This window comes from Rattus norvegicus, chromosome 12, assembly GCF_021556685.1.
Source record: "Rattus norvegicus strain SHRSP/BbbUtx chromosome 12, alternate assembly SHRSP_T2T, whole genome shotgun sequence".
Classification (NCBI taxonomy): Eukaryota; Metazoa; Chordata; class Mammalia; order Rodentia; family Muridae; genus Rattus; species Rattus norvegicus.
This window is the reverse complement of record NC_141545.1, coordinates 19,810,145-19,823,648: the sequence shown is the minus strand read 5'-3', so window position 1 is coordinate 19,823,648 and position 13,504 is coordinate 19,810,145. Positions and strand designations below refer to the sequence as shown.

Genomic DNA, 13,504 nt, shown 5'->3' with positions numbered 1-13,504 from the left:
GGAAAACTCATAGCGCTGAGTGCCTGCAGAAAGAAACAGGAAAGAGCATATGTCAGCAGCTTGACAGCACACCTAAAAGCTCTAGAACAAAAAGAAGCAAATACACCCAGGAGGAGTAGAAGGCAGGAAATAATCAAACTCAGAGCTGAAATCAACCAAGTAGAAACAAAAAGGACCATAGAAAGAATCAACAGAACCAAAAGTTGGTTCTTTGAGAAAATCAACAAGACAGATAAACCCTTAGCCAGACTAACGAGAGGACACAGACAGTGCATCCAAATTAACAAAATCAGAAATGAAAAGGGAGACATAACAACAGATTCAGAAGAAATTCAAAAAATCATCAGATCTTACTACAAAAACCTATATTCAACAAAACTTGAAAATCTTCAGGAAATGGACAATTTCCTAGACAGATACCAGGTACCGAAGTTAAATCAGGAACAGATAAACCAGTTAAACAACCCCATAACTCCTAAGGAAATAGAAGCAGTCATTAAAGGTCTCCCAACCAAAAAGAGCCCAGGTCCAGACGGGTTTAGTGCAGAATTCTATCAAACCTTCATAGAAGACCTCATACCAATATTATCCAAACTATTCCACAAAATTGAAACAGATGGATCACTACCGAATACCTTCTACGAAGCCACAATTACTTTTATACCTAAACCACACAAAGACACAACAAAGAAAGAGAACTTCAGACCAATTTCCCTTATGAATATCGACGCAAAAATACTCAACAAAATTCTGGCAAACCGAATCCAAGAGCACATCAAAACAATCATCCACCATGATCAAGTAGGCTTCATCCCAGGCATGCAGGGATGGTTTAATATACGGAAAACCATCAACGTGATCCATTATATAAACAAACTGAAAGAACAAAACCACATGATCATTTCATTAGATGCTGAGAAAGCATTTGACAAAATTCAACACCCCTTCATGATAAAAGTCCTGGAAAGAATAGGAATTCAAGGCCCATACCTGAACATGGTAAAAGCCATATACAGCAAACCAGTTGCTAACATTAAACTAAATGGAGAGAAACTTGAAGCAATCCCACTAAAATCAGGGACTAGACAAGGCTGCCCACTCTCTCCCTACTTATTCAATATAGTTCTTGAAGTTCTAGCCAGAGCAATCAGACAACAAAAGGATGTCAAGGGGATACAGATCGGAAAAGAAGAAGTCAAAATATCACTATTTGCAGATGATATGATAGTATATTTAAGTGATCTCAAAAGTTCCACCAGAGAACTACTAAAGCTGATAAACAACTTCAGCAAAGTGGGTGGGTATAAAATTAACTCAAATAAATCAGTTGCCTTCCTCTATACAAAAGAGAAACAAGCCGAGAAAGAAATTAGGGAAACGACACCCTTCATAATAGACCCAAATAATATAAAGTACCTCGGAGTGACTTTAACAAAGTCAAAATGTGGTACATCTACACAATGGAATATTACTCAGCTATCAAAAACGACTTTATGAAATTCGTAGGCAAATGGCTGGAACTGGAAAATATCATCCTGAGTGAGCTAACCCAAACACAGAAAGACATACATGGTATGCACTCACTGATAAGTGGCTATTAGCCCAAATGCTTGAATTACCCTAAATGCCTAGAACAAATGAAACTCAAGACAGATGATCAAAATGTGAATGGTTCACTCCTTCTTTAAAAGGGGAACAAGAATACCCTTGGCAGGGAAGAGAGAGGCAAAGATTAAAACAGAGACTGAAGGAACACCCATTCAGAGTCTGCCCCACATGTGGCCCATGCATATACAGCCATCCAATTAGACAAGATGGATGAAGCAAAGAAGTGCAGACCGACAGGAGCCGGATGCAGATCGCTCCTGAGAGACACAGCCAGAATACAGCAAATACAGAGGCGAATACCAGCAGCAAACCACTGAACTGAGAATAGGACCCCCGTTGAAGGAATCAGAGAAAGAACTGGAAGAGCTTGAAGGGGCTCGAGACCCCATATGTACAACAATGCCAAGCAACCAGAGCTTCCAGGGACTAAGCCACTACCTAAAGACTATACATGGACTGACCCTGGACTCTGACCTCATAGGTAGCAATGAATATCCTAGTAAGAGCACCAGTGGAAGGGGAAGCCCTGGGTCCTGCTAAGACTGAACCCCCAGTGAACTAGACTGTTGGGGGGAGGGGGAAAATGGGGGGAGGGTGGGGAGGGGAACACCGATAAGAAAGGGGAGGGGGGAGGGGGATGTTTGCCCGGAAACTGGGAAAGGGAATAACACTCGAAATGTATATAAGAAATACTCAAGTTAATAATAAAAAAAAAAAAGAATTAAAAACGTAGAAATGTAGTCTTAAACCCAGGTCCGGCTTTTCACCTTTTGGGTGACCTTGAGGACGCTGCTCACATGTTCCTCAGCATCCCTTTTTTTGCCTGTGAAACTCACATAAAAATGTTCACCCTGATCCAGTCAAATCATCCTGAGGAGCGAGGCTTAATGAACTGTCTGTAGAATACCTTGTTCTTCCTCCAGTTGGAATTACCGCCATAGATGGCGGGGTCATTAATATCATCGCACTGTTTTCAATGCAGTGAACTACACAACGATGCCATTGTTATCTCTAATGCTTCTGGCTCTTTTAATTAAAATAACATGAAATATTTGTATGCTTGCCGCAGTCTTGTCCTCCTCTGCAGATGGCAAGTGAGTATTAAACAAAATATTTAAATCTCATGTTATTATGACATTCTTAAAAAATGTATTGGCCCGGGGGAACAAGAAGGAGTAAGAAGATGTTCACTGTGGCTCAGGGTTGTGACAGAACTGCTTGCGAGAATGGAATTGTTTGGCTTACAACATTCCTAATATATCAAAAATGAGTCCCTTCCAGTCAGCAGCGAGGATTGAGTCCTGTCAAAGCCAGTGAGCAGCAGTAGCCATACACAGATTTAATAGGAAATTAAGTGCATTAACAGATAGTCAGAGAGTGTCGTCCTTTGTAATAAAAGTTTCAAACAGTACAAGACTGTTACACTGAAGGTCACTGTGGGAAGCAGAAAGCAAGCATCTAAGCACATGGGAAGACACAACGTGCTTGTGTTTTAGAAGACTGTGTCTGTCAAACCCACCCATCTGCATGTTAAACACAGTTCCTATCAAAATTCTAGCTGGTTCAGCTGAAGAATTTGACAAGTTTATTCTGATACTCATGGAGCAACCCAAGGGACTCCACTCCTAAAATACATGAGCATAAAACAAAACCGACCCTGAGTGATCTTGGGAAGGCTCCGAACTGGAGGGCTCACACACTGGTTTCAAACTCATGTCTGAGCTACAGCTCCAGGGCTACCCTGCAGATGCTGTAACGGAAGGTGAGGAGCAGAGGGATAGGAGGCAGGCTTTACACGTGTAGCCAGCCATTCCTCAAAAGCAGCAAGGCGAGGTAGGGAAACTGTTCTGTGCATTATGCTGCACAACTAAGTATGCATGGGGCCAGGCCGTTTGGACCCCAAATCTTGACCAACAAAAAAAAAATGAACTCAGAGTGCATGGTACTTAAAACTCCCAGAGGGAAGCAGTGTGTGCTGTTTGAAACTTGGGTCAAGCAAAAGTAATCCTCTGTGTGTGTGTGTGTGTGTGTGTGTGTGTGTGTGTACGATCTCATATTTCACTCATGAACAAACATTTTATAAAGAATTTCATAGGTCCTCAAAATATTTGTGATAATGACACCATGTGACCTTGAAGTTCTACTCATTCTATTCATGTAGAATCACAAATATCTCAGTAACATTATTCATGAAAATGTAAGGTTATTGCTAGTGACCTAAGTCAGCCATAGAGCACCAGGCTAGTGTGCCTGGGACCCTGTGTTCTACCCCCAGCACTGAAAAAATTGTTTCTGGAAAAAAAAAGCGTTAAACCAACTGTCTGCTGATGAATGAATAAGCAAAATATGACAGGCCAACATTCGAATATTATTTAGCAACAATGATGAACAAAAACCTAATGGACATATTTACATATTACATGCTACATGTTTACAGGTTACATATTGTAACTTGAAAGAGTCTTGAAAACATGCTTAGTGGAAGCTGATAGACACAGGCCCACGGAGTCATGGTTCCATTTCTTGAGAGGTTCAGAGCAGATACTGTGGATGAAGGAAAGATGAGACAGCTGTGTAAGGGACAGTACACCGGTGGCTGCTGAGGGCCGCAGGGAGCGGTGGCCAGTGCTAGTGGACATGAAGTACCTTGTGCAGAGATGAAATTTTCCAAAATCAAATTGTGACTGTGGCCCCGCTCAGGACTGTACAGTTTAAGTGGATGGATAGTGTGGCACGGGACATACACCAAGCTTCGTTTTAAAGTCTCAGCTATTTCGTAACAGTTAGGAAAATACAAACAGAAGTCTTCCGGTGTGTGTCAGGATCCTGAGCTTCACAAGGGTGTGCTTGGGTCTGCCGTGCGTGTTGAGGAAGCCACGTGCTGGGGCTCCGGTATTCCAAGTCCTACTTCAACATCAAATAGCGTGAAGGGCTACCCAGGGTTTCACTTGGGAATGGATTGCACAGCATGTACAAATAAAATAATGGAGAAAAAGATACTCAAAGCTTGAGCCATCATGAAGGAAATGGACTTATCATCAAACCATGTTTGAGACGGGGCGATTTACCTATTCAGCTAACTTATTTAGTACCTCTTATTTGCTTGAAATTTTCCAGGCAGGTGAGAAAGACGCCCCATTTTGGAGCTTATGCCAGAGGGAAATTTCAAGTTGAGGATTCCAAGTGTTAAGACAGGAAAGGACAGAACACTCCAAGAAACAGGAAAGCTTTTCAGAGCTGGATACCTAAAGCAGAACAGTATCTGAGAAATGACAGCCGTGGTCAGGGAACTGGGGCCAGGCTGAGGGTGTGTGCCTGATGGTAGGAAAGTCAACAGCCAGCCCTCAACCTGAGTCTCAGCTTAGGAACAGACCATGGTCACAAAATCAGGAGGGGAGGGGGAAGGGAGGGGAGAGCAGGGGAGAGCAGGGGAGAGCAGGGGAGGAAGTCAAGGCCAGCTTTAAGATGATGTGGACATATTTGAGATGGCTCAGGTTAAGTGCGTAGAATTAGGACAGATGAGCACCAAGAATCCTCAGTGGCAGATGTCTAGTGAGAGAACAAAAAAATCCAGGCACAAAGACTCTGGCCAGAAGAGAAAAAGAGAAAGCAATGGACTGCATCAATAGAGAAAAGGGATTTTCCTAGACTGCATCAGAAGCAAGTGTTCAAGCAAGTGTGTTTGTGAGTGACCAAGGGGTGGGTGGAATTTAAAGAAGTACTTTTCACTGAATGAGGTATGGATTTTGTTATGATTTTTAAAAAATGTTATTAATTGTTTTATGGGTCTGTAACTCTGTGTACCACTTATGTGCCTGGTACCTTTGGAAGCCAGAAGATAATGTCAGGTCCTCTGGGGCTGGAGTTACAATTGTGACTGGTTGTGAGGCGCCATATTGGAGGGGAAAGTAACCAGTGCCCTTAATGGCTGAACCATCTCTCTAGTGCCATATATATATTTTATCTCAAATCTGCACAAAGTTCCGGTTCAACTCAATCAGCTCTTAGCATGAATGCTAGAAACACCACAGTTTTGGCCAGAGTGTGTCAGGGATGGTGGCAGGGAGGCAGGCAAGGCTGTCATAATCATACAGTCTAACACAGCTTCATCTCCCTGGCCATTCTGTCTACTTCCTTGGATGAGTATGCAGCCCCCTTACAGGCAAGTGCATAGAGACACACACCTTATTCCTGCAGTGAGATGCCACGCTGGACTCCTCACTCATGCTTGTCTACCCTAACAGGCCAGGATCTCACAACTGTCACTTTCTTCTTCTATGATTAACAGCACACATGCATACATTCATCAGATCTAGGACTGAGGGTGTGGCTCAGCAGGTAGACTACTTACCCAGCATGCATAAAGCCTTGCTTGACTTTGACGCCCAGCACTGAACCAGCCAGGCATGGTGGCACACCAGTAACTCTAGCACTTGGAAAGTAAAGGCAGGAGAGTTGGAAGTTCAAAGGTCATTCTTAACTAAATTAGTGAGTTTGAAGCCAAGCTGGGCTACATGAAACCAAATATGTGTATGTGTGTGTGTGTGTGTGCATGCATGTGTGTGTTTGTATGTGCGTGTTTGTATGTGTGTGTATTTGTATGTGTGTCTTTGTATGTGTGTGTATGTATGTGTGTATGTGTGTGTTTGTATTTATATGTGTGTGTTTGTATGTGTGTGTTTGTATGTGTGTGTGTTTGTATGTGTGTGTTTGTATGTGTGTGTATGTGTGTGTTTGTATGTGTGTATGTGTGTGTTTGTATGTGTGTGTGTTTGTATGTGTGTGTTTGTGTGTGTTTGTATGTGTGTGTTTGTATGTGTGTGTATGTGTGTGTTTGTATGTGTGTGTGTTTGTATGTGTGTGTGTATTTGTATGTGTGTGTGTTTGTATGTGTGTATGTGCATGTTTGTGTGTGTGTGTATGCGTGTGCGTGTGAGATTTTGCACTAGCGCATGTGTGCACACATGTGCCTGACATTTTCTTTATCTATCTTTCTGGGCATCTAGGCTGACTCCCTAACTTAGCTACCGTGCATAGTGGTGTAGTCAACTGTGCTGTTTACGTGCATCTCTGTGGTATACTAGTTTGAACTGTCTTGGCCGTATGTCCACTGTGGGATAGCTGGGGCCTGATGTGGTTCGGTTGTTGGTGTTCTGTGAGCTCTGTACTGATTTCCGCCTTGGGTATACTAGTTCACATTCCCACCTGCAGGGTATAAAGATGCCTTCCCCCCATATCCTCCTTGCGATTGGTTGTCATTTAGCAGGCTTTTAAAAGCCTGGATCTCACTGCAGACTAATTAAATCAGGATCTTTGGTGAATAGGGACAAGCATTTCCAAGCTCCCAGGGTGGCCCCAGGGTACAACTATGGTTGACAAGCTCAGCTATAGAGCTGAGAGGGCCACTCAATTATTATGCTCTCTTCCTCCAAGTTATCCTAAGAGACACCTCCATCAAAGATAAATGACACATTTCCAAAGGCTGAGGCACAGGATGATTTTCCTCCAGCTTTAATTCCATGACGCAACCTTGTGTGCCGCTGGTCACACAGGGTCCTGTTGTAAGTGACTTGAACAAAAGCTCTGGGTTGTTAGTGAAGGCTGGCCTCTTGAAGGGCTTTGTGCTGTTGTCTTAGTAGCTTACTGATATTCTGAGCTTTATATTTTCTTTAATAGCTAGCGTGGCAAATGAAAGATAAGACAAGGAGAGACTGGTTTTGGAGAAGGAATTATTTTTCCTCAAGGCATTTAATACCACTGGTGTTTATAGTGTTCTCTTATGGGTGCTTCTACGTGGTAGGATTTAAGTGTTATTGCTTTTTTTTTATTAATTTTTTTTTACTCTTCGAGACTTACATGCATTAGAACTCTATTTACATAAATTCCATCTTTCTTCTATTTTTTTTTTTTTTGGGTTCTTTTTTTCAGAGCTGGGGACCGAACCCAGGGCCTTGCGCTTCCTAGGTAAGCGCTCTACCACTGAGCTAAATCCCCAGCCCCAAATTCCATCTTTCTTTGTTCCTCCTCCAGCTCCTCCAGTGCCTTCCCCTCTCCCTCTCAAATGGCCTCCTCGTCTATAACTACTCCTGCTGTAGTTAGTACTGCCCCTACGTGCAGGAGTTTATGGCTGACCACTTGGGTTTGGGTAGTCTCTCCATCTTGGCAGCCACGGACTGCGTCCAGTTCTTCATGTGTAGCTGGGACCTTGTGAGAGTGTCCCCATCTACACTGGCACATTTGACAAGGGTGCTTATTCATCATTCAGGTCTGGTGACATTCCCTGGGAGTAGCATCCTCGCCATGTCTGGCATAGACCGTGTCAGTGAGCACCCTGCTCTCTCTCTGCCTCCTCTTCTGCGATGCTTCCTGAGGTGGTGGGTTCCCTGTAGGATTGGCACTGCATTTATAAGTGTTTTACTGAGAAATTTTGCATCTGCATTTATCAGATGCCCCCTCCCTTTGTCTCTTCCTCCATCCCTGAAAGGAAAGGTTTTGAGATATCTATCTATCTATCTATCTATCTATCTATCTATCTATCTATCTATCTATCTATCTTTGGTATTAACATAATATTGGCTTTGTAGAAGTTTGAGAAGTTTGTTTTGTTTTTCAGAATAACTTGGGATTGTGTCCTTCTCTGAAAGTCTGCACTAATTCTGCTGTGAATTCATCTCCACACGGGCTCTCTTCAGACAAGACTTCCGGTCCTCACAGAATGTGTGTTTAGTTCAAGTTCACCAGTTCAAGAGCCACAGAGTAGATAATGCACACAGCAAGTGACCTAACATTATGTTGTATGGAGCTCAGCCCAGAGGGGTAAAAAGATGGCTTGCAGTTTGTCTGTCTTCAAGAAATGGGGATCTGTGATTTGGGGCTAATGAGAACAACATTGCAGTGGTCCAAGCAAAGGCAACTGGGGAACCACACAGGCCCAAGGAGAGCATTCAACACGTACTGAGCAAATCCACTGGTCAGCTCGTCTGCAACAGAGAGAGAGCCGCATAGACAGGAGACCTTTGTCAGGATCTGAGCTTCATGGCAAGAGTTAGAAAACAAACTGCATATGTAGCAGAGAATAGCCTTGTTGGGGCATCAGAGGAAGGGGAAGCCCTTTGTCCTACCAATGTTGGATGCAGGGGAATATGGGGGGCAGTAAGGGGGATGTATAAGGGGAATACCCATATGGGAGATGGGGAGAGGAGGGAATGGGGGCTTATGGACAGGAAACCGAGAAGGGGAATACCATTTGAAATGTAATAAAAAATATATATCTAATAAAAAAATTTTAAAAAAGCCATCAGAATGAGACTGGGAAAGGTGACCTTGGTGGCTTCGTTGAAGAATATGGGGAGATGGTGAGAACAAGAAGACTAGGTTGGGTTGAAAATAGGGACAGTCAAAGGATAGGGACACTGCCGGAATCAAGAGGTAAGATGACCTGTTACAGAGATCCAGACCCAGGTCTCTGGTGCCAGGCCAGATGAGGGGGACAGCTCAAGTTGCAGCCTAAAGGACCCCACGGTAGATTTGTGTGTCAAGAGCAGAGTCAGCGCTGACTCCCCTTTAGGCCTGTTTAAGGCAGTCACTGTGGCCCACCTCAGCTACATATGAACCTGACTTTCCATAGTTTTCCTTCTTTGTTGAACGTAAATAGCATAATTTAGTGTATTTGAAACATATACCACACACCAGTGGCTATGCTTCTTTGTCTATGCGTAGCAATGATCTCTTTATGTATTTTTAGCTATGAAATTTCACACTTGGTTTCAGAGTTAAGCATTTGTTTTGTTTTGTTTTGTTTTGGTGGCAGTGCGGGGTTGGACCCCAGGCCTCATATGCTTCCAGGTGCCCTATCAGCGAGCCTCCCCCTACCCACTGCCCAGCACTAAGAACTTTAAATGAAATGCTAGTTCAGAAGTGACATCAATCCTTTCCGGTCTAAATTGTGCGAAGTGCAGCAAGTAGATGATTAGGTCATTTTACTTTCGTCTCTTATATTAAAATATTCCTGTTTAATGAACATTTAACTACTTGGTAAAATTTGCTAATCAAATTGTCAGACTCTGTTAAATGGCTTGTCAAAATGTTTATTTAGCAGTTATTCCTGTCTGCTTAACATGGTGGATCCCTTTAACCCTCTAATCCATTTTTATTTTTCCCGATAATTGTGTTAAGTGACAGCATTTGGCAAGTAATTATTTTTTTAAAAAAAAAGTATGAAAATACGCTCATTGTATAAAATACGTGAACACAAGAAGCTTGAGGGAAAAACTATCAGCCGTGACTTCCCATTTTAAGGGAACCATTCTGTATTCATGGACTTTATTATTTATTTTTAGAGCTGTTACAGAGTCAGAGTAAGAAAGGTCCAAGGTCTCCTCTCCTCCCTTAGTCTCGAACAGACACAGGAGAGCATTCAATATCTGCTGTCACCTCGTGCTGGAGATGCAGTGGTCCTGGAGGGAAGGGGGCACTCAGACATCAGGGCCTTTGCCAGGAGTTCAGTTTCACAGTAAGACTTTTTTTTAAGTCATCAGAATAAGATGTGTAAAGGACGTTCTTGCAGCTTTTGTTGAAAAGCATGAGTTAATGGTGAGAGCAAGGGGCCCTGGTTCCAGGTGTGTATGTGTGAAAACAGGGACCAGTCACTGCATGGCAATATGGGTGATAGCAAGAGGCCAGGCAGGAACCTCTCTCTCTGCTATGTTATCCCTACTGAAGTGAGCCTGCATCAAAACATCGTTATCAGGGAAAGCCCATATTCTGCTAGAATTCCCTTGTAACCTCTGTGTCTTCTGCAGCTTAGACAAACTTACCAGCTTGTTACACGCCATTGTGTATGAAATATGGTGGTTTGCTGCCCTGAACATCCTCTGTGCTCCACCTGCCCTGCCTCCCTCCTCCTCTCTGGTGCCTGTTGGTCTTTTCACAGTGTTCATTCCTTCCCATGCCTTACATCTTTCTTATGTTCGTTCTTGTACGGCGAGACTTCTTCTGTAGACAGAAACCAAATCCCAGAAAGATGCGGAAATATGTGTTAAGAGATGCTAAAAATGGGCACTGGGATGGCTCAGAAAAGGGTTTACTGTGCCAGCTTGAGGACCCAAGTTCACATGCCCAGCACCCACAGAAAAGCTGTGCATGGTGATGTACATCCGTGTGTTACCTTGGACTTTAGCAACCAGCCTAGCCCAGTCAATAAGCCCAAGATTCAGTGAGAGGCTCTGTCTACAATAGAAGATGGAGAGCAATCGAGGAAGAGAGCCCATGTCCACCTCTGACCCCCACCACATGCACACACAAATGCACACTCGATTGAACACACACACACACACACACACACACATACACACAATCACAAAATTACCCTACATGAAGGAAAAGCCTCATGCCTAGAGCTAATGTACACAGCGTGTCAACTTGGTGTAGATTTGCTTTTTTTTTTTTTTTTGGTTCTTTTTTTTCGGAGCTGGGGACCGAACCCAGGGCCTTGTGCTTCCTAGGTAAGCGCTCTACCACTGAGCTAAATCCCCAGCCCCTGTAGATTTGCTTTTTGTGTGTGATGCGTGGTGATGTGCCTCTGTGTATTCCTATGACTTGATGCTCCCATTCCTTGCTAAGGCTGAAGAGTTATCCATCATCTGTATGGAGCAAATCTATACAGGGCATCTGTTGGACTTTCGAGTCTGGGTCATTGTAAACACAGCTTCCAGAAGCATGTGCAAAGGTTTCTGTGGCTATAAATTGTCAACTGTTCTAGATAAGTTCATCTGTTGTTAGATGCTCTGGTGTAGGACTGCCCAACCTGATGCTGCCTTCATTTCTTTTCTGTTGTGGTGATAAAATGTTCTGGCAAAAGCAACCCAAGAGAGCAAGTGCTCATTTTGGCCCTCGGACCCTCAGAGGCAATGCAGTTCATCTCCTGAGGGAAGGTGCGGTGTCGGAAGCCTGAGGCCTGCCCCGCCCAGTGCACCTGCAGTCCTCAGGGAGCAGGTGAGGAAAGGAAGCACAATCAACTGGAGATCCTCAAGGTTGTGGCTGACCCGCTTTCCTTTCCTGCACAGTGCCTGAGATGCTGCTTCCCAGGCTCTTGATGTTGTCAGGTTTCCTGTCTGTGTACTGTAATGGGCGTGGTGATGGTGGTGGTGGTGTCTTATCTGGACCTCTGTGATGGTGGAGGAGGAGCTGTGTACACCCTCTCACATGCTGATCGGCCAGCCATATTTCCTTTGGTGTGGTATGTCAATATCTGTGGCCGTTTTTTCTTTACCTTGGCTGTTGGAAGCAAATAGTCTTAATGGTATAATTTACCTTGTATTATTCCATTTCTATGCTGTTTTATGTCAATAGCTGAGATTTAGGATAAAACTAATGTAGCGTCTTAGTGTCTTTCTCCTTACCCCCATTGAACATCACAGTAGAATTTCCCCTTGTTAAAAATATACCTTTCTAAGGGCTGTTAATGTAATGACTGAATCATTATCTATTAGACATTTCTCTTTTCCACATTTAAAATTACGAACGTTAGTCCCATTAAAATGATTGTACAAGAGAACTGTTCCTGACACCTGAGACCCTCTCTGAAAAAAGAGAACTTCTTCTGATGAAATAAATCTATTTGTAGAAAATAAATGTGTGCCTAATTATATTGAGCAAGGTATAACATAACAATGGAATTTAGCTGTTTTTCGTGTATTCATTGTATAGGCACTGCCTCATATAGGGATGTTTTTATGCAAAAGTCTATAATACACTTTGAGCATGTTTCTGTCATACTCCTGCGAGGTTTTTTTGTTTTGTTTTGTTTTTTTTTTTTTTTCTGTTGCTGGGATAAAATACTCCGACGGAAGCCAACGTAGAGAAGGAATGGGTTGACTTTGCCTTACAGGCCACAGCTCATCATTGAGGAACATCAGGGTAGAAATTCAAAGCAGAAGCCATGGATGAGCAGTCACTCAGGTTCACACTTGGCCACCTGCTTTACCCAGCCCAGAATGGTACTGCACACATTGGCCTGAGCCTTTCTACATCAATCAAGAAAATTCCCCATAGGGCTAGAGAGATGGCTCAGCCATTAAAGGCTAGGCTCACAACCGAAAATATAAGAAAATTCCCCATATACATTCTCATAGGCCCATGTGATAGAGGCAATTCTTCAATTGAGCTTCCTGAGTGTGTCAAGCTGACAGCGAAGACCCTACTCCCCCATCTCTCACGGTCTCCTTGTTCCCCCAGACAGTTTTGTTCTATAATTATGTCACATATGCACAAACAAACTAACACACACACACCTCAAATGAGAGAATCATGTGATGCATGCCACATTTTCTGTAATGATTTTCAGGTTGGTTCAATCTTTTAGATATTGTGACTAGTACTACAGTATACATTGATGTCAAAGAATCTGATGTTTTAAGCTAGCATCAGTCAAGTCACTGCCCAGCAATGATACAGGTGAGGAGTGTGCTGGACTGGAGCGACCTTACGTTCCGACTGCAGTAACAGGCAACTGCAGCGTGGTTGTCATTTGCATTTCTCTGACATCTGTTGATGTTGAATATTTTCCATGTGCTTATTGGCCATTTGCACTAGATCGGTTAAGAACTTCCTGTTCATTTCATTAGCCTGTTTATTGATTGAGTTGTTTGATTTCTTATTAGTTTTTTTTTCAGTTCTTTGCATATTCTAGATATTAATCTCCTGTCAGATGTCTAGCCAACAAGGACTTTTATCCTTCTTTTTTTTTTTGTGGGTGCAGCAAACTTTATTGGTGGTATTCAAGAGAGTAGGGAGGCTCCTTAGGCCCCTCCTGTTATTATGGGGGCCTGGGATGGAAACTGTGAGGGAGATGCTCAGTGTTGAAGGCCAAGTTGGGACAGGGACTCCTCAGCAACCG

The 13,504-nt window shown here is 43.2% G+C and overlaps 1 protein-coding gene across 1 annotated transcript in view; it reads left to right on the top strand.

The window, feature by feature from the left end:
- Positions 1-13,504, top strand: part of Sdk1 (sidekick cell adhesion molecule 1) — a 983,759-nt gene that overhangs the window by 219,107 nt on the left and 751,148 nt on the right.